This window comes from Panthera onca, chromosome B2, assembly GCF_046562875.1.
Source record: "Panthera onca isolate mPanOnc1 chromosome B2, mPanOnc1 haplotype 2, whole genome shotgun sequence".
Lineage (NCBI taxonomy): Eukaryota > Metazoa > Chordata > Mammalia > Carnivora > Felidae > Panthera > Panthera onca.
The window spans coordinates 42,973,401-43,001,361 of NC_138343.1; the positions used below are offsets into that span (position 1 = coordinate 42,973,401).

Genomic DNA, 27,961 nt, shown 5'->3' on the forward strand with positions numbered 1-27,961 from the left:
CAATTTAAAACGTTCAGACCCCAGACACAATGGAAAACCTGTCACTATTAAAATTCCTGTGGAGTTCTGTGTCTCCAATTGTTTACCACTTTCGTTATTAAAACGCCCTACACGACGGAGCACCTAGGTCCCTGATGTCGTCTTTTGCTACACTGCCTACCCCACCTCTACTCAGTCCATTCTTATAAACAGATGTTAAACAAAGGTTCGCAAGGGGAGGAACTTTGGCTTCAACATAGATATGGGACCTGATACAGAAATTATCACCCTCGAGGCAGTGGAAGGGCACGGGAGACAAAATCTCTGATCATCTAACTAGCCTCACGGCTCACCGATGTTTCACATGTATCAATGTCAAGTGCCAATCGCTATAAAACCCGCAGCCCCCCTCAGAAAGGCTGCCACCTCTCACGCCTCTACAGTGTTGCAGAACACGGTCCATCTCTTTAGAATTCCCGAACTTACCTGTCCCCATGTCCCCACAACTGCCACTACTGGTGCCACAACCTTCTTTCCTATCCCAACCATGGCACTCCTGGGTGCCGAGATGTAACGTAGTGAAATGTTTAAAAGCATAGATTTGGGGGCCAAACTGTCTAAGTTTCAATCTTTACTCCAAATTGAATTCAAATTCTGTACCATCTTCATAAAGTCTTTACCTCTGTTCTACAGCTCCCTTATCTGTAAACTGTGACAAGAATCGTAGTTGTTATGGAAGGTTGTTGAGCTATGAATGAGCTAATGTATGTAGAGCCCTAAAAGAGTAGCACTCACACAAGATACACTTTGAGTGTTAACTATGACCTTAAGATTCAGCGGAAGTGTCATATCTAGCTCTACTGTTATCCCTCGAATTAAGTGAGGGACACTCCCTCTGACATCCTTGGGTTTTGTTCATCCACTTACCACCTAATATGCTCTCATGTTCTTCATCCATTTCTCTATCACCAGCACTAAACGCAATTACTACCACATACTGTATATTCAGGATACTTAGTACAATGAATCAAAGAAACAATAAAGTAATAAAGGATGCAATGATTCCAAGGCACATGATTTTAACTATAGGATATAAATAGGCAGGAGTACCAAGCATGGTTAGAGGATGCATACACTGCACAGACGCACCTGGCTAAGAAAGCAGGTAACAACCGAACTACCCAGCCACACATCCTGGTACAAGGAACAGTACACCAGAAGAAGGGAGCGACTGTTTTTGCTTTTTAAACCCAAAGGTGCCCATCTTCATCACTCCTCGGCCTTTTGGCTAAGATCGAGTGCAAAGGTACCATCTTCTCACCATGTGTATGATACAGGGATTTTAACCCAGAGAGGGAGTCTTTTTCTAAGTAATCTCCACAGAAAGAGCACCTTTCCTAAGTCGCAGAAACGATAAATCAATACAATGTGGTATATACATACAATGGATTCAGTCTTAAATAGGAAGGGGAAATTCTGAAATACACACTTATGGATGAATCTTAGAGACGCTATGGCAAATGAAACAAGCCTGTCAAAAAAGGACGAATATTGTACAATAGTACTCCTACCTAAAACAAACTCAGAGAGAAAACAGAATGGTGGGCGCCAGGGGCTAGGGACGGGGAGGGATTAGGAGTTATATCATTTAATGGCTGTTAAGTTTCACTTCGGGAAGATCAAAAAGTTCTGAAGATGGATGGTAGAGATGGTTACATAACAATGAGAATGTACTTAACACCTCCAAACTGTACCTTCAAAAATAGTTAAAATGGCAAATTTTACATTTACCTTTTACATTTACATTTACATTTTACCTATAAACAAATTACATTTTACCTATAAACAAATTTACACTTACATTTACATTTTACCTATAAACAAATTTACATCAATTTTTTTCATACTTCCAAAAACAAAGGCAACTTCCCAACTTTAAATGATTTATACTAATAATTACTTGTGGCAAGATACCACACTTAGTTACTCGTGCATCTTGTAAACATCGTTTAAAATGTCAACGGTTACTTCTGTATACTAAAATAATACATTATTCAGTTACATATGCTGCACACTGCTTTCCTAAAATTGTAACATCTTTATGGCTTAGAATAGCGAATAATACGTAGTGACATCTACTTTAAAAAGTTTCCAGGTTAAAAGGACTCTGGTTATGTTTTTATTATACAATATTATGGGGCCGGAGGTACCCATTTCCTACCAAAATTTACCTAATATAATCTTCTAAAGAGAATCCCAAGGCTGCCATCAGGTAATGTCTGAGCTCATCTCCCCGATCTGGTACATTTCACTTCCAGATTCTCAAACTTTCACAATATGATGTCAACTCTACTCCAATTCAACCTCAAAGCGTAAGTCACTCCTTCCCCGGCAACCGAGAAGAACCGAAATCTATGTCTCTTTCAGGAATTACCACTGAGAGCGGACAGTGACAGCATTTTTTACGAAAAGACTTAAACATGTATAATTTGTCAGTTCAATAATGCTGGGGTCCACTTTCAGTCAGAATATTGTCTTTACGTTAAAAAAAATCACACATTCAAATATAATAACTATGCTGCACTAATGAAGAATATAGAGGGCAAAAACCACTATGCATTCAGCAGTGCTTTAAAATGCGCTTGTGCTTTATTACCCACAGAAATAAGTGCATATAGTAGAGACACAGTAGGATATGTACTTGACAAAACATGTTAAAGTCTACATTCAATATTCTCTGAGTACTGTTGCTAAATCCATAGATTCCTTGCAATAATCAAGCTATGGGATACTCTAAGGTGCTCTTAAGATCCATGCCTTGATAAAGACAAATCAGTAGAGACAGCACAACTTTGTGTCTATCCTCTGTGCTTCAATCCATCTTTCCACCTACCATTCCCCGCTTCCACTGAACTGCACTTTTCTGTGACGATGTCAGTCAATACCAAAGCACAGGAGGAGACACAATCCTGTGAGTGTACCCTGTATACGTGATACAGGTGACACATAGGGTACCCAGGAAAAACTACTCTATTTCTAGAAAATCTACAGGGGGGGGATTTTTTGGTCTTAGCATCATCAACAAAGAATGACTCACACACTTCCTTCAACCTTATAGGAAACTGAATCCTAACACTTGGTGCTTCCTAACCTTCTTTCACATAGTCCATCTTCAACAGTATTACATATCAACATGCTATCACACTCCCATTTACTTAATTAACATTTTCTTCAAATACCAACCCTTGTTTTACTTACATAAATTTTAAAGGGAATCTTTTTAATTACTATTATAAATAAAAATCTAGAATCATTTATTATACAGAAGAGAACTGTAAAAATGAAAATGTTATTAAACTTTAATGACGTATTGCTACTTGCTTTTGGTTAAGCCTACTCGTGTAGGTTTACTTACAGATTACTTCAAAGCTAGTACATTACTGAGAATGTAATGTAAAGTCACCATCCCTTCTTTTGTCAAATACATTATTTGATACAGTTGAAATCCCTTTTGCACTGACTTCCCTCATGCTCTCTCTTTCCCTTCGCAGAAATAACCACTATTCCATACATTCCATGAGGTGCGTATCCTTCTCATTCGTGTTCTGGAATACTATTCTTATGCACGATAAATTAGTATGGTTTTGTTTTTAAAAATCTGCATTAGTAATGCCACTGTTGTACAGTTTGTTTTGAGCTAAACTTTGTTTTCACAATGTACCCATTCATACTGATACACACTGACTTCCTTCATTTTCACTGTCCAATAGCAACTATTCTATGTATTTGTTTCTACTTATCCATTCCCCTCTTTGATATTTGGATTGCTTTTTAATTTTGACATTATAAGCAACGCCTCAATGAATGCCTTAGGCACATTTCTTTGTGCTCAGTTTCCTAGTCCTATGTGAAAGGTTCTCAGGTACATTGATTCTTTGGGGGAGGGGGTATGGATTTAGAAACTGAAAACCCAACTTTGCATCCAAGTTTTACTGAGAGTAGCAAACCCAACAGTGCATTTCACATACAAACCTGACTCCTGGGAGCACCTGGGGGGCTCCGGGGGTTAAGCCTCCACTTGATTTGGGCTCGGGTAATTAACTCAGTTTGTGAGATGGAACCCTGCGCCAGGCTCTGCGCTGACAGTGTGGAGCCTGCTTGGGATTCTCTCTCTCTCCCAATCTCTCTGCCCCTCCCTCGCTCACACACGCACTCTCGCTCTCTCTCAAAATAAACATTAAAAAAAACCTGACTCTGGGGTGCCTGGGTGGCTCAGTCGGTTAAGCGTCCGACCTCGGCTCAGGTCATGATCTCACGGCGGGTTTGAGTCCCGCATCGGGCTCTGTGCTGACAGCTCAGAGCCTGGAGCCTGCTTCAGATTCTGTGTCTCCCTCTCCCTGCCCCTCCTCCACTCGCACTCTATCTCAAAAATAAATAAAAACATTTAAAAAAATTTTTTTAAAAAACCGGACTCCTGAATACCATCCTGTTTTCCTAACTTTATATTCCATTTGCCTCCTTTTATTACTCATTCTTAATCTATTATACCTTGACAGTATTTCCACTGGTAACAGTGTTTCCACTTTTAAAAGCTATGTTAAGTTCTTTTTTGTAACAAGGAAGGGTATAAATAAATAATGCAGTTTTCATGAAAACATCAACCAAAGTCTCAGATCCAGTCCTGGATCTTGGAATTACATACACAATGGGACTTGAAGTCACTTAATCCTGGTGTCTTGGTGAGCCTTAAGGATCTCATAAAATAGATACTATTTTGCTCTCACAACTATCGTGTAAATTTTAAGAAAGTTAACTATGAACACTATGTAATTATTAGCGGTATTATATTTAAAAGATATCATCAGAACTATAATTTATTGAGAAGTCAGATGACACTTAACAAACTCTTTAGAAAACACTTAGGCATAAATCTTCTCCTCGGTTCCTGAAAAACAGGTAAATAAAACAATCAATCATCAGTAATATGTGCAGTATGTCGTGTGAGGTACATCTCGTAGATAAGGATGAGATATTTACTAAATATATTTGCTGAATGAAAGACTTTAGGGAAAAATCGTATCAGTTGGCTGTTAACACCAGTACAGAGAAGACTAAAGTATGAATTATTTTTAACAGCTATAATTTCTTATGAAAATATTAAAATACAGCTGTCTTCCTTTGGGCAAATTCAATCTAAACTTACAAATTATTTAGGAAGTAAGAAGGCTCTTGCTTTCATTTGTGGGCAAAAGGAAGACAACTACTGAGCTACTAAGTAAGACCTGTAACTACCTCGGAAGAAGCAAGAGTGGGACCGTCTATCAGGCACAGACTGGATGTACATTTGCACCACTGTGGTCGTTCTGAACTGCACTGTCACAGGACCAAATGCATCTCTTGAAATAAAAGAGGGCAGCAAAGATTTCAAGTAAAAGGCAGGAGTGGGGAGTAGGAGGGGAGAGGAAAGCTAACCTTTACTTTGTATTTGCTTTTCTGTGTACCGTTTTAAATACGCTGTCCTTTAAACATCAACAAAGAACCTGTAAGGTAGGCCTTATGATCTCTTTTTAAAGAGAAGGAAAAAGACTTACACTTCACAAAAGTTAAGTTGCTCAAAAAAGTCTCACTCAAAGCTAAAAGGTACAAAGAGTCAGACCACATGCCAGGTCTATCCAACACCACACTCTTTCCACACTACTGTTTCTCATACCATACAAAGACAGCAGCAAACACCAACTGAGGGCTTTCTCTGTACCCTCCAGCATCCCACAGTAGTGCATCTTAAAATCCCGTTGAAATGGATGCCTCACTACTTCTGTTTTGCAAATGAGGAATCTGAAGGCCAAGAAAGTGAAGCACTTCGCCACCAGTCACACAGTAAACAAACGGTGAAGCCAAGTTTCAAACCCACGAAGTCTGAGTCAACTATTACACTATAAGCAAAGTCGAGAAAGTGAGAAGGCTGGCCTTGAGAAGATAAAATCCAACAGAGATATAACAACTGTTTTCTAGTCTACACCCCACCTAAGACATGACAACACAGAATTCTAGGTAGCAATGAGGGGCAGACAGACATGGGTTAAAACTTAGAGCTACTACTTAGCTGTGTGAGGTTGGTCGATTCAAGTAACCTTTCTCTGAACTGGTTCTGCATCTGCAAAATAGAGATTAAAACAGAACCACCACAGCTGACAATTAAGTGAGATAATGCATGAATGTCACATGTACTTTGAGCCAAGCATTATGAGAAAGGGAATTAAACTCATCTCGCTTTAGCCTGACAATAATCTTCCAAGATATATTATCATCACTTCCAATGATTCAGGATAGCTTCTCAGGGTTATATGGTGTATCCAAAGTCACAGCCATTAAGTCACAGGAGAAAAATTTAAACTATGTTCCTCAAAATTAAAGGATAACGCATCCTTCCTCTTGTACCAGTGGCGTCGCCAAACAGAATAAAGATTTCTCAAAAACTGTACTTATTCTCTTAGAAGTTAACCTGCACTGCAATGAGATCATCAGTTCACACAGCCCTTTGGCAATCTGATAGCAATACGAGACCTGTGACATTTTTCCAGGTTCTCCAGACCATCAACAGGTATCACTGATATACAACTTCCCAGCAAGCATGACAGCCAAGGAAAATCCACCGTGCTTCTCTCCCCTTGCCTGTCCCTGTGCGCAACAAGGTATGCACTGAACACAACACAGCCACGCTCTGGTGAGACCAGACACCAAAAAGTCATAGAGGTCGGTGAGACAGATAGGTGGCAGTGGCAACAGCCTTTGCTGCCGTTACGATTAACTGCAAGACTGTGCACAAGCCACCCAGCCTTTGTGTGCTTCCATTTCCTCATTTCCTAATCGAAAGTAACAGTGTCATTGTGGAGACTGGCCATAGAAGATGGCACTTGCCAGTGATGTATACATATTACCTAATCTGATTCTTACAAAAGTCGGGGCAGGGAGGGTGTCCTCTCAACCCTGTATCAAAGATCAAGACTCTGAGTTTTACACCCATGTTACACCGTCCTAAAGCTGCTGTGGGTCCAACAGACCTAAAGACGTGTTCATAAATATTTTGCGTATAGTCTCTGAAGTCACAGTATTACACCTACGAGTAGGTCCTCCTGACACTCAAGCAGAGGGAGTTTTGTTCTTCTTATTAAAAACATAAAAGATACTCATACTTCCTTCCATTTTCATACTGCCTCCACCCCCAAAATTACTAACAGTATGTAAAATTTTTAAACTTCAGTATCTCCTTCCGTACACAGCTCATCACCTAGAGAAAACCCAGGACGGAGTATACACCTAACTGTATTTACTGAGTGAACGATTCAACATAAATTGTTCACCAGCTCCTAGTATTAGGTACTTACAGAAATTATTTAATTTAAATGTTTACAATATCCATAAAAGGATCATCATGCCCACTTTACAAATGAAGAAGCAAAAAACTAACAAAGGTTGCATAGCTTGGGTCACAGAGTTGATCATCTCCAGAACCAGGCCTGGAACGCAGTTTTGACAAACTCTACTACAGCCTTATGATGTTCCCTCTCTGAAGTTCACAAAAAAGTTTTATGAAAAGGAACGACTTGAGACACCTTGAAGGATGACCAGGACTTCAGAAAGTGGAAACAAGGACACAGTTGACCCAAAGGAATGAAAAGAAGCAAAACACAGAAGACAGGAGGCAAGGAGCAAGTCTGGGAAACACTATCTAGTATACTTTACCTAAAATAAGCATTTAACTTAAGAGCAGGAATATAAGTACGTAAGAGACTCAGAAAGATTAACATAGCAGGAAAAAAATCAAAGTAACAAAGAACTAGAATGGACAAATTTGGAGGCAGAGAAGCCAGGTCATAATTCATGAGTCAAGGGGTAGTGACGGTTAGGGTCTAAGTCATGACAGAGAAACAGAAAAGAAAGAAAGGATATAGGGACATTCTTCTTTGGGCATGGGTGACCATTCGTTTGATAGACACTATTGATGTCTAGAGTGGTTGTGACATTCCTCTCAACCCTTTAAATCTGATCCCTTTCATTGCCGGTTCTCAGCATCATGAATTCCACCACATGAACTTCATTGGAAGTTATGCTTCAACATTTACATGGTGGGATAGAATTTGTGGAACAGACTCTCATTTTATTGCCTACAATGAAAAGGTGAAGAAGGCTGCAAAAATGACTGAATAAATCTCTTCTAAAGCTTCCTGAAGGCACGCTTTTCCTGAATTGAAGCGAGGAGCTAACATTGCTTCTGCGGAGCAGAAATGAACAACGGATACAAAGGACATTAACAACCTTTAACTATCTTCCTAGTGGGAACTTTTTCTACTCTACATAAAAGTTCTGTGTGTGTAGAAATAAGTAAATAGATATTGAGGTACGATTTTCACCAGGAAGTTTCAAAGGCCACGTTGCTAACCTTACGGAAAGGTTTGACGTAATGGAGAAGTATTAATCCGTGTCTTTCCCCCAGTAACACCATATTCCTGAAGTTGAAATTGGTCTTTAAAACCTTTTAAATATATAGTGGCCATTTCAAAAACTCTTAGCAGGGTGTTGGTCTCATATTGAACCTTAAGCATCTTTTAGAATTTGCCTAAACATCAAAGCATCACGGGTTGAACCACATCAAATGACAGTGTTGAGTGAGGCTGCCGAACCAAAAAGAGCCAGCACCAAGAACCTCCACTCTTGTCCTAAGCTGACCAGTTTGAGGTGATTCTCTTTCTTTGAGAAGTCCTTTTGGATTGCAAAGTACTACTGGTATCCATAAATGAAGGCCTTTCTGAATTATTTTAAGTGGAATATTTTAATCTAAAGGTTTTCGGGTTACTTGAATTTTTTAAAAAATTGAGCTTTATTTCCCAATTTTTACCTTTCATTTTTGTAGATTAAGTTTTCAGTACACCTAAAACTGTATCTTGAAACATTGTGAGCTGACTTGCTGTATTTGCACTTTGAACTACTGAAATAAATGTGATTTTTTTTGTCTGATTTAAAAAAAAAAAAAGAAAGAAAGAAAGTATATAGGGAACCAAAGAACTCACAAGAATCAACTAAAATAAAGGAATAAAAGAAAAGAATTGCAAATCTGATTGGAAGAATGATAATGTCATTGAGAAATTTCATTTTCTACATTCAATAACGTGTATAAGTATATAATCAAGAAAAAATAATTTTTAATTTTTAACTTATTTCAATACGAAAAAATAGGGAATCAAGGAAAGTGGAGATGTTTCAATTAATTCCCAGACATCTATGCCTTAATCCACCTTTAATATATCAGAAAATCACCTACAAAAATCAGAAAGGAGTCTTGCAAGATGTGTCCAACATATGTAAAGAATATTTATTAAAATGTTATCTAACACTTAATGACAAATAACTCAAACGTCCATAACAATACGCTATAAAACATATGCGCCTACCAAGTCAGCTCAAATGAGAAAAGTATTACCAACATAATCATTATTTTATAGAGAATGGTAAAATTTGAAAATATCACATATTGCAAACTAAACCATATCACACCTCTGCACCAAGGTACTAGAATTTATCAAATTTCTTGGTATTTCCAGTTTTAGCTTTAAATTTGTTAACTTTACCTTAATGTCCACAATATATCCATGTTTGTAATTATATATTATAAAGATCTAGCAGAGATTAAAACTGAGGCTTCAAAAACATGGGTCGCTTTAATCTTGTGGCTTTTGATTATCCCTGGCAGAAAGCCACAAAAACCACCCAAGGACAAAGTTTAGAAAGCATCCAAATAAATAAAAATGTTTTATAGAAATACGTAAAGCAATGATATTAAACTGATGACTATTTAAAAACAAAAGCGGTAACAGGCTCTAAAACAGGTAACCTGTGAAACAAAAGAAGTATTACAATAATCGAAGATTCCAAAAAAAGGACTTTAAACATACACACATACCCCAAAAACAGAGAAGTAGAAGTTCATCCATATGAAAATGCTGGAATACCTGCAATGAGGAACACTATACAGTCACTAAAACTGACTTTACAGAGATTGTTAATATAGTTAGAAACACAAATCATGTTAACTAATAATATTAAATAAAGTCATGTACATATATACAAACATATATATCTCAAATATGTACAAAAAAGACAAAAAAAGTAGTTTAAAATTGTTATCTCCGGGAAAAAATTTATAAGTAGTTTTAGGTTTTTTATATCACCCAACATTTCCCATTTTTCTAAGTCAGCATACAAATAAGATTTACAACAAAGGAAAACAGTGACAAGTCTTGGTGAAAGTGGCTCTTTTGCTAATAAATAGGCACTGAAATAAAAGATCCCTAATTTTTCTTGCACCGAAATTGCATAAATAACATCTATTAACTGTAAAAAGAGATAACTAAAAGCTTAATTCTATACACCTAAATTAGCCTTCCCCATGGTCTATAACAATTGAGTTTTGGGGTGCCTGTGTGGCTCAGTCGGTTAAGCATCCTACTCCAGATTTTGGCGCAGGTCGTGATCTCACGGTTCGAAAGTCTGAGCCTCACGCTAGCCTCTGTGCTTATAGCGTGGAGCCTGTGAGGGATTCTCTCCCTCTGCCCCTCCCGTGCTCGCTCGCTCTCTCTCTTTCAAAATGAGTTTTATGATTCTTTCCATGCAAGTTTTAGAAAAGAACAGACCTACTGTTTACAACCCATTTCCGTTCAAACTGGGTATCAGGACACAAAAAGTAAAAGCATCTGTATGGTGCTTTGCAACATGCCAATATTTTATGCACTAAGTCATTTGATACTCACAATAACCTTAGGATGAGTGTTAGCTCAATTTTAAAGATGAGTGTCCACAGCCACTATAAAAAAAAAGTGTTGATGAGATGTCAAGAAATTGGACCCTTTGTATATTGCTGGTGGGAATGTAAAATGATGCAGCCTCTATAGAAAACAAATGGCGGTTCCCCAGTAAGTTAAAACCGTAATTACAATATGACCTAGGAATTCCACTCCTAGGTACTGCCCATGGCTGGCGGTGGCAGGGGGGAGGTTTGTCAGGGGTAAGAGGGTGGCACAGTGAGGAGTGATAGGAAGCAACTGCTTAATGAATATGGGGTTACCCTTTGGGATGATGAAAAAGTTACGGAACTAGATAGTGTTATATAGTGACTAGATAATGGCACAACACCGCGAATGCACTTAATGCCAGTGAATTGTACACTTTAAAAGTCAAAATTGCAAATCTTATGTGTATTTGACAACAATTTTAAATGAGGGAGGACATGTCTTAGGTGGAGTGTCTGAGAAGCAAAGGCTAAGATGACAATTCTTTGGAAGTGACTGAGGGTGTACTTCTTACATAAAAAGTTCAAGGAAGTGGGTAAGGCAATGAAGCCACAGGTACAGCTGAAGTCTAACCTCATCCTGATCCCACCACGAACTCTGGAGTCTAAAGGGCACCATGGAGGGTCGCGGTTAAGTGTCCGACTCCTGATTTCAGCTCAGGTCATGATCTCGCGGTTCGTGGGTTCGAGCCCACGACCATCAGGCTCTGCACTGACAGTGTGCAGCCTACTTAGGATTCTCTCTCTCCCCTTTCTCTCTGACCCAACCTGCTTGCTCTCTCTCTTTCTCTCTCTCTCTCTCAAAAAAAAACAAAAAACAAAAAAACCCTTAAAAAAATTAAATAATAATAAAAATGGCACCAGGGAGTTGTCCTGTCTTAAGACGTGACCATGCCCATTCCTCACAGAAGTCAGTCACTGGCTACAGGTCACCCCCCACCCCCTGGGCAAGTGGGGAACATGTCTCAGGCATCTCTGGTTAAGACAGCTCCGAATAAATCTGTGGAGGTGTTTACTGCTGAGAGCTTGTCAGTCACCAGGTCTACAGGTGAGGGACAGGCAAATACCCCATCCAGGTAAAAGGATCTGGGTATGGCACCAACAGCACCTACCAGGAGAAGGAAATAGGCTTGAGACACTTGAGTGATTTATCTAGGATCACAGGGCAAGAATAACTGAAACTCCGGACTCTCCTCATCTTAGAATTCATGCTCTTTCCCAGTCTAGCTCTGGATAATTTCAGCCCATTAAAACATACCAGTGAATTCAATTTGTCTGTTGTTCTTCCCTTTATGTTTTTCTTCTTATTTTGAGTTTTTGTTTCATTCGTAAAGTGGTTTGTTTTGTTTTGCTGAGAGAGGGTGAGGAGATGGTTCCTTAAGCTCTGCTGAAGTGGCTTTTGCACTAGTTCTGGTCCCTCCCTAGCAAACCCCTAGTTCACCTCACATCACCTAGCAGAAGTGGCTTCTCTCAGTAAGGTCTCGCTCAGAACCCTGTTCAGAGGTAGATTCTGTATTATGTTTTCAACACTGCCTGCTTTTTAAATTCTCCTGTGCTTGACAGCAAGAATCAATTGGGTGTACCCATCTCTCTATTACTGATTATCTGGCATCTAGTAGGAAGCTGATGAAAGTTTATTCAACCAAACTCTACAGGCACACCTCATTTCATTTTGCTCCACTTTACTGCACTTTGCACTGTGTTTTTTACAAACTAAAGGTCTGTGCAACTCTGTGGTGAGCAAGTCTATTGGCTCCGTTTTTACAGTAGCATTTGCTCACTATGTGCTTCTGTGTTGTGTCATATTTTGGTAATTCTCACAATGTTTCGGACTTTCTCATCATTATTATATTTGTCATGGTGATGTGTGTTCTATGATTACAACTCAATGATGGTTAGCATTTTTTAGCAATAAAGTATTTTTTTAATAAGGTATGTACATTTTTTTAGACATAATGTTACTGCACACTTAATAGACTACAGTATAATGAAAAGACAACTTTCATAAGGACTGGGAAACCAGGATATTCATTTGACTCACTTTACTGTGATATTCACCTTTTTTGCAGTGGTATGGAACTGAAACCACAATATCTCCCAAAATATGCCTGTACTTTGTTTTAACAGAACTAAAAAGAAACCTAAAACATAGACAATTTTCTTTAACTCTGTATTTTAAATGCTCTTTATTCAAGTGTATTTCATTATTTATTGTAGAAAGGTTGCTCAAATCTCCTGCTACAAGGCAACTGACCGCCCATACGCCACAGGTCAGGATCAATGACAGACTAGAGTCACTAGCATGAATTGGATGCTTTGTAAATGGAAAAATAATATATACTTTTATCCATTTAAATGTACAAAATACCAACATCTAATAATTACATTCCACTTAGAATAAATTAAAAGACATTTAATACTGCTTTCTACAGGAAAATGTTACAGATAAAAGTAACTTCTCTCTACCCACCCATCCAAATTAAAGAGCTCTAATTCTGAAAAACAATTTAGCATAGTGAGGAATTTTATTTATTTTAAATAATTTAAAGGAAAGATAAATTACTACAATAGTCAATAATTATGCTAAGAGACACATTTCAATGTAATTAAATCCAAAAAAACTAAACTTATATTTAATTTTTCCACAATTTTATCATTATGTTTGGCATTAATGACACCACTTGCTATCGCCAGTATTCCATTGCTCTAAAAGGCTAGTATCATTTTCCTGAAACCAGAGACTATTAGCAGAAGCGATTTCAAAGCTATACCAACAAACCTCAAAAAGTTAAAAAAAAAAAAAAAATGTTCCTAACAAGAAAGGCCAAGGACGAAGAAGTCAGGAGTGAAAAAACAGGTGAGAAAATAAAAGAAACAACATTCAAACTAAAATCAGAAAAACACCAATAGAAAACCTTCCAAGATGTTTGTTTTCAATTGTCAAGTCTACTAACAAAATCACTTTAATAGGTAAGAATGTCAGAAAGATCTTAGTGAACAATGTCACTACACCCAGTTTTCCTTCTTCCTTTTTTTTTAACAAAATTTTTTTAACGTTTATTTATTTTTGAGACAGAGCAAGACAGACCATGAGTGGGGGAGGGGCAGAAAGAGAGGGAGACACAGACTCTGAAGCAGGCTCCAGGCTCTGAGCTGTCAGCACAGAGCCCAACTCGGGGCCTGAACTCACAAACCATGAGATCATGACCTGAGCCAAAGTTGGATGCTCAACTGACTGAGCCACCCCAGGCCACTATCCCCCCACTTTTTTTTTTTTGAAATGCAACCAATGGTACAAAATCGTCACCAGTCACTAATATACTTGCCATTAAAATACACTTGAGCGCTAAAAGAACACAAACAGCAGAGGAAGTCAATGAGCTCAAAAAAATTTTTTAACTTATTTATTCACTTTTGAGAGACAGGGAAAGAGAGCACAAGCAGAGGAGGGGCAGAGAGAGAGAGAGAGGAAGAGAGAAATCCCAAGCAGGCTCCACACTTTCAGTGCAGAGCCTGATGTGGTGTTGGATCCCAGGAACCATGAGATCATGACCTGAGCTGAAATCAAGAGTCAGATGCTTAACAAACTGAGCCACCCAGACACCCCCAAGCTGAAATTTTTATTCTAAGAAAGAACTGATTAAAGAAACCCAACTGAGGGCAAAGGCAGCGTTGCTTCCATTAAGATTAAATGCATGGTCTGATCTTCTTCTGACTCTGAACACATTTCCAACAGAAATCACTAGTGAATAGGCTTCTTCAGGTTTTAGTGTTTGCTTGTTTGTTTGCTTGCTTTTCAAGGAAAAATCCACGAATTATGCAAGCAATATTTATCTTGAAGTATAAAGCCTGGAAAATAATGTGGCTAATCACAGTTCACAGATATTTCCAAACTAAGATTCAAGGCTACCTCCATTATTTAAAGTAAGAAATACCAGCTTTTAGCTATAAATAAGAACCAACAGCTTCCACATTACTGGAACATAATTCACTTTATGTCACCACCTGCATTTATAAATAACCTTTTGGAAAAAAAACAAAATATCATGGTCTTTTCATACCAGCTCCAATAAACCGCAATATTTATTGTCTCCACGCATTATTTACTGCACTTCATGATTTAGTGCTATGAGAGAAAATATATGTGATCTGTCATGTTTTCAATTTATTAAGTAACAAAAACCTTTTCACAAATACATTCACCTAAATTCAGTTAGATAAGTCTATTCTAACAATGCTCTACAAAATGGCCACTCCGTCTATTACTTTATGAACAGAAAGAACTACATGCCACATAAACTATCAACTTCCATCCATGGTTTGGCGAGTTTGCTTTGCTTCTATCATTTTAATTCATGCAGGCTCTCTTTCAACTACAAAATCCTCCTGGTTCCATCTAATAATATATCCTCCACACTGCTATCAGATCATTCTACAGCTACATCATGTCACTTCCTTCCCCTCAAAACACCCAATAATGATTCCCCTTAGTTTTGAACATAAGGCTCAATCAATTTAAATAGCTTAACAAATAAAGGCCTTCCTGATGAACAACCTCTACCTTTCCAGATGCTTCTCTAGCCATTTTTTCACCCAAATTTTGATCTGGCGTCTTTAATTATATCTTAAAATTGAGTGCAATTCACAAAATGCTTCATGCTGTCCCATGTGGTCTTGGTCCTTAACATTCCTTCACTGTATTTCCCTCCTCTTGCCCTTCCTGCCTGTAGGTGTTGAGTCAACTCGTAACAGTCCTTCCAGTTCAGCTCATTTTCACCAATTCTGAGTGACTTTCACTGAATCCCTCCATCTGACTGAAATTACTTTACCACCAATACCTAGTATCATGTTCAAGTTACATGCATTTCAAGTTTATGCACTGTAGTATTCAACACAGTACTATATTCATTGACTTGTGTACTTCAAATAGCTCCTTCAATATAAATTCATTTGATTTATGAACTATGCCTTATTTAACTCTATAATCTCAGCACTAACACAGAGCTTAATACATAATCAGCATTTAGTAAATGCTGATAGAATGAACAAATGAAAAATTCCGTATTTTAAGATAATGCTATATATAAAATTGTTGTAAAAATAGGTTCTGACTTCTAGTTTCCAATCTGACATGTAAACAGGTTGGAAGGTGTCACTCCCTTCCCTCAAGATAAGAAAAAAGCTAAACAAACTGAAAATCAACCCACTCTTCTTAAATCATCAAGGAATCGAGGTCACAGGGCAAACCAGTGTGGTAAACACTGGTGGAGACAGAAAAAGGAATGCAAAGAGTTACAGTTTACCAGAAGCAGAACCCACAACTGGAACCAGGTAGGAACACTTAAAGGGTAGGTATTCGTTAATTTCTAAAGGTTAAGCATGGACTAGCAAGAGAGATAGAAACTTAAGGTAGCCCAGTCTCAGTGAGGGGCCCTACACACTGCTGTGTTTTACCTTCCAGAAACACACCATGTTCTCACGGTAAATATCAAGGAAAACTCCCCTTCAGCAGGGAAAGGGGAAAGTAAGCATTTTGAAAAAGCTCCAGGGTTCTGCTGAACAAAAGCCCTTCAAGGGAACAATTTACCAAAATCTAACCAACTTGCATTACATCAAAGACTGACTGCCCTACAGAAAGGAAAACACTCAACTCCAGCACCCACTAGTCTTTGGAATGAGAGAAGGGAAATATACAACTCCAGCTTCATCTAGCCTTGCACGTGAGGAAACAAAAATATTCACGCCCTGCACCTCTGGTCTTCTGATTCAACCCACTGTAAGGTGAGGGGAGAGGAGAATAAGAGAAGCACTTATGAAAGTCACAGGCTCACTAAAAGACTAAAAACTAATCATAGGATTATATTCCACTTCCCCTTCTCCCACACCTACTACCACATCAATCAGCTTCTTCCCTAGGAGTAGAGCTGAAAGACCTACAAGCCTCAGAATCTACTGAAGAAGGAGTCTCAAAGGAAACCCAATGACAAAGAGAGAAACAAAAACAGGGATACTAGAGAAAATTTTTGTCCCTGACACTATGGCCACAGGAACAGTAAACACAGGTAACTACTAGCCAGATAAACATAAAAACTTCACACTGAAGGCCTACCTATTTCTTTTACCAGATATATTACATCTGACTTTCAACAAAAAATTACAAGACATGCTAATTAGGCAAAACATCAATTTGAAGAGATACAGTAAGAATCAGAACTAAACTCAGATATGGCAGCAATTTCAAAATCAGACTAAAATTTACAATAACTATGACTAGCATAAGGGCTCTAATGGAACGAGTGGACATCAAGTGAGAACATGGGTAGTATAAGCAAAGAGATGAAAATACTAAGAAAAAAATAAAGAAGGGGCGCCTGGGTGGCTCAGTCGGTTGAGCATCAGACTTTGGCTCCGGTCACGATCTCACAGTCCGTGAGTTCGAGTCCCACGTCGGGCTCTGTGCTGACAGCTCGGAGCCTGGACCCTGCTTCAGATTCTGTGTCTCCCTCTCTCTCTGACCCTCCCCCATTCATGCTCTGTCTCTCTCTGTCTCAAAAATCAATAAACATTAAAAAAAATTTTTTAAATAAAAAAAATTTTTTACAAAGAAAAAAAGCTAAAAAAAAAAACAAAAAAAAATCAAGCCACTCTAAAAAAAAAAAAAAAAGGGGAATGGGCTCATCAGTAGACTGAACATGGTATAGGAAAGAATCACAGAGCCTGAAGATATGTCAATAAAATTCCAAAACTGAAAGGTGAAAAGAAAAATTTAAAAAGAATTTTCAAGAACTGTGAGAAAATTACCCAAAAAGTAACATATATGTAATAGTTAAGATCAAAAGGAGAAGAAAGAGGAAAAGGAAATAAATATTTGAGGGCATCTAGGTGGCTCACCCAGGCATCCGACTCTTGGTTTTGACTTGGGTCGTGATCTCACAGTTCATAAGTTCAAGCCCCATATCAGGCTCTGTGCTGACAATGCAGAATCTGCTTGGGACTCTCTCTCCATCTCTCTCTGCCCCTCCCCTACTCATGCTCTATCTCTCTCTCAAAATAAATAAGTAAACTATAAAAAAAGAAATGTTTAAAGTAAAAATGTTTGGGAATTTTCCAAAATTAGGAACAGGCACCAAACCACAGATTCAGGAAGTGCACAGAAAACCAAGAAAGATAAATACCAAAATATTGACACCTAAGCATATCATATTCAAAGTGTAGAAAAACAAATAAAAAGTCTTGAAAGCAGCCAGAAAAATAAACACACACACACACACATAAAAAACAAAAACCGTATCTACAGGTCAAAGTAAGAATCACATTGGACTTCTCATCAGAAACTATGCAAGCAAGAAAAGAGATATAATATAAAATATTTTAAGTGTTGAAAGAAAAATAAAACAACTTAGAATTCTAGGTCCAGTAAAATGATTCTTCAAAAGTGGAGAAATAAAATTCTCTCTCTCCCTCTCTCTCCCTGTCTCTCTCTCTCTCTCTCTCTCTCTCTCTCTCTCTCTCACACACACACACACACACACACACACACACACGAGGGAATTCATTACAAGTACTGCCTTGTAAAAAATGTTAAAAGAAATTCTTCGAAGAGTAAGAAAAGAGATGTCAGAAACACAGATGTGTGTTTGTCTCTTGAAAAAGGGTCAATTATCAGACAAGGAATAAATAAAGTTAAATTTTTATTTTATCTATTATTAATTGATCTAACAAGTAACAGCCTGTTCAAAATAATACCAGCAACCATATACTCAATGATTATAACTTATAGCTAAGTGAAATGAATGACACCAAGGCATTACCAATGCTTTGTAAAGGAGGGTACTCTTTTATAGGATACTTGGCAGTACCTATTAAGTCATATAGTGTTATTTCACATTGGAGTTGGATTAGTTTTAATCCAGCACTAAGTGGATATTCTAAGTGTATATTCTAAACTGTAGAGTAACCACTAAAAAAAGTTTTTAAAAAAAGGAAAAAAAAGTTTAACATGTTAAGGGAGGAAAGAAAATACAATGATACAAAATGATCAATTAACACCAGGAAAAAAATTAAAGAGTGGAAAACCCCTCCTCAAAAAAGAAACAAAGAACAAGGGCCATGATGGACAATAGCAACAATTATGGTATATATTAATCCAACTAAATCAATAAATAATGGGTCAAAAAAAGTCTCGAGAAGTTTAAAAATATTTCAAACTAAATGAAAATAAAACCCATCAAAATTTGTGGATACAGAAAAAGTGTTTAGAGAGAGACTGATAGCACTGTATGCATACATATATCAGAAATGAAGAAAGATCTAAAATCAATAATCTAAGTTTCCACTATAGGAAAATAGATAAAGGACAAATTAAACTCAAAGTAGGCAGGAGAAAATAAACTTTCAAACCAAAATTAAAGCAATTGAAAATGGGAAATTAATAGGAGTGATGAAACCAAAAGCTAGTTCTTTGAAAAATATAAACTTATAAACCTCTAGCCAGATTAAAAAAAAAAAAAAAAAAAAAAGAAGATACAAATTACATGAGTGAAAGAGGGGACATTACTACTTATCCCAAGGACATTTAAAAGAATAACAAAGGACTACCATGAACAACTCCATGTCCCAAATTTGGAAACACAGATAAATGGACGAATTCCTTGAAAGACACAAGCTACCAAAACTTACATAAGGAGAAGTAGATAATCTGATTTAGTCTATACCTATTTTCAGAATTGAATAAATAATTATGAACCCTCCGAAACAGAAAGCACCAGGTCAAGATGGCTTCACCGGTGAATTCTAGCAAATGTTTAAGGAAGAAATTCTCCACAATTCTCAACAATTCTCAACAATCTAATCCAGAGAGAACCCTTCCTAACTCATTCTATGAGGTTAGCATAAGTCTAATACCAAAATCAGACAAAGACAGTACAAGTAAGGAAAAATACAAAATAGTATCTTCCATGAACACAGATGCAAAAAATCTGCCACAAATCAAATCCAATAATGTATAAAATCAAATCAAATCCAATAATGTATAAAAAAGAATTACACACCATGATGAAATAGGATTTATTCTAGGTATTAAAGATTCACTCAACATTTGAAAATCAACTGGTATTATCCAACCCATCAACAGGCTAAAGAAAAAAGACCATATGCTCCTTTCAATGTATACAGAAAAAACACTGACACAATTCAACACCACTCATGGTAAAAATTCTCATCAGACTAGAAACAGAGGGGAGCCTCCTCAACTTGGTAAAGAACACTGGCAAAAAACCTACAGCTAACGTCCTACCTAATGGTAACTAGATGCTTTCCTAGTAAAATGGTTACCTAATGGTAACTAGATGCTTTCCTAGTAAAATCAGTAACAAGGCAAGGATATTCTCTTTCACCATCCCTATTCCACACCATACTGGAAGTTACAGCTGATGCAATAAGCCAAGGAAAGAAAATAACAGGTATAAAGATTGGAAAGAAAGAAATAAAACTGTCCTTGCTCACAGATGACATGAATGTCTATACAGAAAATCATAAAGAATCAACAAAATGTTCCTGGAAATAATTGCTAATTAGCAGCAAGGCCTTAGAATATAAGATCAATATATGAAAACCAATTACTTTCCTAAACACCAGCAATCAAGCATTGGAATTTGAAACCTGAGACATTATATTGGCATAAAAATGAATATTTGGCTATTAATCTAACAAAATACACAGAAGATCCATATGAGGTACACTAGAAAACTCTATGAATAAGATGAAAGAAGACCAGAAGATCTAGATAAAGGTTCTCACTGGGGCGCCTGGGTGGCGCAGTCGGTTAAGCGTCCGACTTCAGCCAGGTCACGATCTCGCGGTCCGTGAGTTCGAGCCCCGCGTCAGGCTCTGGGCTGATGGCTCGGAGCCTGGAGCCTGTTTCCGAGTCTGTGTCTCCCTCTCTCTCTGCCCCTCCCCCGTTCATGCTCTGTCTCTCTCTGTCCCAAAAATAAAAATTAAAAACGTTGAAAAAAAAAAAAAAAATTTAAAAAAAAAAAAAGGTTCTCACTGACAGGAAGAAAACACTGTTAAGATGTCAGTTTTCTCCAAATGGATGTAACCATTCAATGCAATCCCAGTGAAAATCCCAACAAGTTATTTTATGAATACCACCAACAAACTGATATCCTATTACTATAACATAATAAAGCTATACTAATCCAGCCAGTGTGGTACTAGCAAAAGAGCAGACCTCTAAATCAATGGAACAGAACAGGGAGTCCAGAAACAGACCCACACAAATACAGGCAACTGATCTTTGTCAACGGCATGAACCACTGCTGGAGTAAGTTACCTTTTTTTTTTTTTTTTATTTAAAAAATTTTTAATGTTTATCATTTTTGAAAGAGACAGAGAGAGAATGCGCGCACAGAGCAGGGTAGGGGCAGAGAGAGAGGGAGACACAGAATCCGAAGCAGGCTCCAGGCTCTGAGCTGTCAGTACAGAGCCCAACGCGGGGCTCAAACTCATGAACTGCGAGATCATGACCTGAGCTGAAGTCGGACACTTAACCGACTGAGCCACCCAGGCACCCCTGGAAATAACTAACTTTCTAAATGTAAGAGAAATTAATCTAACACCTCAAGTGTCCACCAACAAATACAAGTATAAAGACTTCTTAACTGAATAAACAATAATAAAGTAAAAACAGGGCAAATATCTGGACACCACCCAAAGAAGATATATCGATGCCAATAAGCACATGAAAAGACACTGATCATCATTTATGGTTGAGGTACTGCAATATTAAAACAATGAGGAGGTATCATTACATATCTGTTAGAATGGCTAAAAGCCAAAAGAGTGAGAACAGCAAATGCTGACGACAATGTGGAGCGACAGGAGCTCTCATTCATTACTGGCATGCATCCTAAATGATACCGCCACTTTGGACAACAGTTTGCCAATCTCTTACCAAGTCAGACATAGCCTTAAGCCATAACCATCTTCCTAAGTATTTACCCAAATGAGTTGAAAACTTATGTCTACACAAAAACCTGTACTTGCATTCATAGCAGCTTCATTCAGGATTGACAGAAAGTGGAAGCAACCAAGATGTCCTTCAATAGTTGAATGAATAAACAAACCATTGTACATTCATACAATGAAATATTATTCAGTAAAAAAGTAAAAAGTAATTAGTGATGAAACCACAAAAAAGAAATTAGCTATCAGGCTACAAAAAAGACATGGAACCTGAAATGAATATTGTTAAGTGAAAGAATCCTGTCTGAAAAGACTACATTCTGTATGATTCCAACTATATGACATGCTGAAAAAGACAATACTATCAAGACAATAAAAAGATCAACATCTAAACTGGTTAAGATGCTAAATTTTATGTTATGTGTATATAATCAAAATGCCACAAGGATTTTTAGGGAAACTATTCTGTAGGATACTATAATATGGATGATATGCATAAAATCATATATTTGATAAAACCTGTAACTACACAACATAAAGAATGACCTCTAGTTGGGCCTGGGTGGCTTAGTTGGTTAGCTTCCGACTCTTGGTTTGGCTCAGGTCATGATCTCACAGTTTGTGAGTTTAAGCCCCGCATTGGGTTCTGCACTGCCTCTCTCTCGGTCTCTGCCCCTACCTACCCTGCTCGTACTCTCTCTCTCACTCTCTCAAATAAATAACTTTAAAAAAAAAAAAAATGACCTCTAGGGGTTCCTGGATGGCTCAGTCAGTTAAGCAGCCAACCTTTGATTTCTGCTCAGGTCTTGACCGCATGGTTCCTGAGTTCGAGTCCTACGTAGGGCCCCTGTGTCAGGCTCCAAGCTGGTAGTGCAGAGCCTGCTTAGGACTTTTTCTCTCTCCCTCTCTCTCTGCCCCTTCCTGCTCGTGCTCGTGCTCGCTCTCTCTCTCTCAAAATAAATGAATAAACCTAAAAAAAAAAAAAAATGACCTCTAACGTAAACTACTGACTTTACTTAACAAATACGTACCAATCAATATCAGTTCATCAATTGTAACAAACAGGGTACCAATGCAAGACATTAATGATAGGGGAAACAGGGCTTTGGAGGAGGAAAGGGGATGTATGGAAACTCTGTGCTGTGAAATTTTCCTGTGAAATTGAAACTGCTCTAAAGAAAAAGCCTATTAATTTTTTTAAATAGCTCTTTTGACATTTTTCAATATTAAACTTTATGAAGATTTCATGCAGAAAATGACTACATAGGAATGCTGCCACACGTATCAATTACACTGAATAATCTGTCAATTATATCAAAAACATGCAATCTTCAGGACTCATTTTTTTTAAAGGATAGCTAAAAGACAAAAGTGCTAGAGATTTAAAATAGTACAAAGAGCAAAACATAATAATTAAGTCTGTATTTAACCATATCATTTTTAGGTCAGGTTTTATTCTTCAAAAGTTAATTTTCCTAATAAGTGAATATTATCATTTTAAATGCCAAAACTCTCTTTTAGATGAAAATATTCCCTACATAAATATTAAGTATTTCTTTATTTTTTAAACAAAGTATGCTTAATAAAATGTTCCTCCTGTCTACTAGTTTAATAAATTGTTGTAACACAGTGATACCATTTAATTTTTTAAGTTTATTTATTTATTTATTGAAAGAGAGAGAAGAGAAAGAGAAAGAGAAAGAGAAAGAGAAAGAGAAAGAGAGAGAGAGAGAGAGAGAGAGAGAGAGAGAGAGAGAGCCAGCCAGCAGGGGAAGAGTAGAGAGAGAGAAAGGGGGAGAAAATCTCAAGCAGGCTCCATGCTGTAAGCACAAAGCCCGATGTGGGGCTCAAACTCAAGAACTATGAGATTGTGACCTGAGCCAAAGTAAAGAGTCAGACGCTTAACCAACTGAGCCACCCAGGTGCCCCCACAGTGATACCTTTTAAAGTCTACTAAGGTAGGGGCGCCTGGGTGGCTCAGTCCGTTAAATGCCCGACTCTTGATTTCAGCTCAGGTCGTGATCTCATGCTTCATGAGATCAAGCCCAGCACTGGGCTCTGTGCTGACATCACAGAGCCTGCTTGGGATTCTCTCTCTCCCTCTCTCTCTCTCTCTCTCTCCCTCTCTCTCTCTCTCTCTCTGCCCTTCCCCTGCTCTCTCTCTCAAAATAAATAAATGAACATTCAAACAATAAAATAAAATCTATTAAGGGAGACAGAACAGTGTGAACTCACATTAATGACCCTGAATGATGCTTTTTGAGTGTCCGTATATCAGTATTTTTATGTTTCATTTGCAGACAGACTATTCTTATTACCTACAATGATTTATGTGTCTCTTTTGTAATTAAGTATTGGAGAAAGGGGAGAAGTATAAAAACAACCATGTTAAAACTTTATCATAAATGAGGGCAGACAATGACCAGAGCTTATAAGGGAGAAATAAAAGTAGAAGACTGCTACTTTGTGATGAAAATACATGAGATTTACATAATAATAATTTTTCAACTGTCTGATCTTTAGCTATGTGTGCAATAACTGGAATTGCTTAAAATGCTCATGGATAAAATAAGGTGTTCAATAATATAAACTTTTGCTTAAAGCGATCTCATTTACATATTGTGCAATTATTTAAAACCTAAAATATTAATACACTACAGGTCTCAAATTCAGATCGCAATATGGGTTCCTATGCTCCTTACCAATTTTAAAAACTGGTACTTTTCCTGTTCAGTTACAACCAGCAGCAGCAGCCACTAAGTAACACTCAGCATAGCTAATGTAGATGAATCCTCAGAAACCTAATTTACTTTGGATATTTATGTCCAATGATGGATGCAATGAATTTCTGGAGATTAGTACCAAAAATAATTAATTCCTTATTCTACTCAGATTTAAACTCAAATATAAATGGAAAAGAGGGAAAACAGCTCATCACAATCACTAATCAAATTTCTTCACATCTTTCTTATTAGTAAAAATTAACTAGGTAAATTAAATATTGAGATTTATGATACTGTGGGGGTAGTCTATAATGAAGATTTATTTGGATTCCAACCTTATCCCTAAAAGGATCTCAGGGTACCTTATAAAACTATTTACAATACATAATAATTACATGATCAAGATGAAAACGCACCGTTCGATTCAACACGATTCAGAAGACCCATACATGTAATCTTTAACATAAGAAACTAAAAACAAAAAACAAAGACAGATTTTGCAAATACTTTAAGAATTCATTGCAATAAGTAAACTAAAAGTTTGATCCTTATTTCAAACTCTTCTTGCCTGTTCTACAAAAGAGGCTATCCACTGGCAACAAATTTCTGTATCTACAGTATAGGTGGCAGGAGTTAACAAACTGTGGCAGGCCAGCTGCCTGTTTATGTATACAAAGTTTTACTGGAACACAGCCATGGACATTCATTTACGTACTGTCTAACTTACTTATTGTCTGCTTTCAGACTACAATGGCACAGTTAAGCAGTAGACAGAAACCCTATGGCCTACAAAGCCAAAACTACATTCTATCTGGCCCTCTACAGAACAAATGGATAGACCCCTGATGGATGTTAACTAGTATGACACAGATTCAGGATTGATAATTTGCATATAGAGATAACAGGCTTCTGCTCATTAAAATACTTTTTGACAGGGATAACTTAATAAAGTTAAAAGCAGTAGCACAATTCAGTAATATGTTTTTAACATGACTGTATTTTTAAAGTACTTTTGTATATTTTAGAAGCATCCACTTAAGAATAAACAAATGACACGGTAATAACGGTGCCTGTTTTAATCCTCTAAGAATCTCTGGCTTATTAGTCTAGACTTGCAGTACTGTAATACAAATGTAAAATTTCAAAAGTTGGTACTTTTAGAATGCCATTTCCAATTTATCTTTTCTATGTATAAATTTGTGAAAATTGTGTTGGTGAACAGCATTTAAGTATAAAAAAAAAAACTATGAACTAAAATCTAAAATTGTTTGTATAGCCCAGGCTATTTATACTGATTTATTTTTTAAAACTGACTATACAAACAAATAAAATTTCCTCAGATCTCTCTTTGATTTCAGCATGAAACCAATCCCCATACACCTTTTCCACAAAATGCTTCACCTTTCAGAACTCACTATTTAAGTTGATAAATAGTAAAACGAATGCCTATATACTCCTTGCCTGGATTCATTAATTGTCAACGTTCTGCCATGTTTGTTTCACGTTATTTTCTTGTATCTGACTTCCTGAAACTAATTCATCATGCACCTCCTTTAAGAATAAGGATATTTTCCTATGTATGTGTAATAATATTATCACCCTTGATAAATATTCCAGAGTGTATCAATATTCAGGCCATTTTCAAGTTTCCTCAAGTATCCTGCAAAAGGCTTATAAAGCTCTTTTAAAATCTAGCATCCAATCAGGATCCACATCCATGACCAATTCCTGAGAAGCAAGGGCCAAATTTTTCTTTAAACAATCTTTCTGTGTATCCTATGTGCTTTGTTCTATAAATCTGTTCTCTGGAGAAGCTGCAGACCACAATTTCCCTGGTACCTCCCTGCCAGAACCATGCAGCAACGAAAGGGTATCACGATAATAGGGACAGGAAACTGAGTTTCCAATTATCTTGGTAGATTCTGTTTTCCCTATGAAAATATCTAGAATGAAACTGTGATCTTATCTTAGCTGGTTACAACTTTTAAATACACCTAATCAACATTCAGTGATCATCAAGTCAAAAGTCTTATGACTAATTATACTGCCAGGACTCAAGAACTGTCAATTTTATCACTACTAATAAGAATTATGAGTAATTACCCAAATATATCATTTTATAAAAAGCAACAACATTTTATAAAAGGTTAAAGAGTGCTCTTACTGAAAAAGCCAGTTTCAGAAGACTAAATGTCCTGTTTTGTAAATCTATAGTCAATTTTATATAGTTTACTAAAATGAATCAAGTTTTAATCATCCCATAAAGACTGGATAGTTTGCATATTACGCCTACGCATTTAGAAGTTGACTGGTTTGGCAATCTGTCTCAGTGCTTTCAAGCTTTTACTAAAGTGTAACACATTTTGAACAATGCTTTATTATATCAATATTATAAAAATGTGTACTTCTGAGTAACAAGAACCACAAATTTTTTCTATTAATATAATAGAGTATATGAATATTTTCACCTTTTCTAATTTATTTAATCTTAAATTCAAATTGGAGCAATTTTTGACTACTAAACTTTCTGGGAAATTGAGATTTCCAATGGGAATACTGTCAAAATTTATAAAAACAAAAAAACCAGAGGTCTAAGTGATTCATTTTCAATACATTTCCTATATTGTTAATTATGGTTGAACTCAGAGTACTTTCCAGTGTAAATTACACGCAAGGCTTAACAAAGTATAGATCTAAATCTACAATCGCCTTTACTGAAACCAATGAAACATCTATACACAGCAATGAAATTGGCATGCAAAGAAAAGAACTGTCAAGACATGTATCCCTAAAAATAAGCCTACAATAACTATTTTAAAGGCTGTGTGTGGTCTCACCCATATATTTTGGCAAGATGCACTTTCTCCAACCGCAGCTAGATTCATCCAAAAGCAGTGGCACTGGAGAGCCTCTGTCTCACCTGTCAAAATTGAAGAACGTTGTTCCAAAGACCACCATGCGTCCATGGAGAAAAGCCACAGCACTACAGCTGTTATTGATAAGCAGTCTCTAAAGGAGAAAAGACTTCAAACAATTAAGCAAATCATCCTTAGAGATACAGACAGACAATATATTCATGTTTAGATGATGAGATGACAAATACCATGCCAGGTATGAAACGATTTCATACACTGGAATACCAACAGAGGATCTTTCATAAGTAACATTAGCTTTATAGTCTTTTCTATTCTCTCTCTGATAAAATTTCTATACATTATCAATTCAAAACCTCTATTATGTTCCCTTATTCAAATCTCATGAAACCTCCTTTATAAAACCTCAAAATTCATCCAAATTACTAAGGTCCTAAATCCATTAAAATTGCTAAAGTCTGACAGCTAAGAGCACAGAAGATTAAGATTTATAAACAGAAACCCTAAGTATACTGAAATCTCACTTTTAAAAAATATATCCTCAATCTTTTTCAACCACATTATAAAAGCAGTTTACA

General features: G+C 37.0%; 1 protein-coding gene and 1 long non-coding RNA gene across 7 annotated transcripts in view; both read right to left on the reverse strand.

Annotated features, from left to right (window-relative positions):
- SUPT3H (SPT3 homolog, SAGA and STAGA complex component) overlaps positions 1-27,961 on the reverse strand; it is a 539,689-nt gene that overhangs the window by 450,626 nt on the left and 61,102 nt on the right. The window contains exon 2 of one of the 4 annotated variants that reach the window (XM_078446965.1): positions 27,348-27,430. The exons of the other annotated variants lie outside the window; for them this stretch is intronic. The gene's annotated coding sequence lies outside the window, so the exon portion shown is untranslated. The remainder of the gene's footprint in view (positions 1-27,347; positions 27,431-27,961) is intronic. 4 annotated transcript variants of the gene reach the window in all.
- The window catches only part of LOC144616383 (uncharacterized), a 28,060-nt gene continuing 4,936 nt past the window's right edge, over positions 4,838-27,961 (reverse strand). For all 3 annotated transcript variants that reach the window (XR_013555641.2, XR_013555640.2, XR_013555642.2), the window contains 5 exons: positions 27,431-27,519; positions 24,927-24,981; positions 10,785-10,837; positions 9,938-9,986; positions 4,838-4,924 (listed from right to left, as the gene is read on the reverse strand). This is a non-coding gene — a long non-coding RNA (uncharacterized LOC144616383). The remainder of the gene's footprint in view (positions 4,925-9,937; positions 9,987-10,784; positions 10,838-24,926; positions 24,982-27,430; positions 27,520-27,961) is intronic.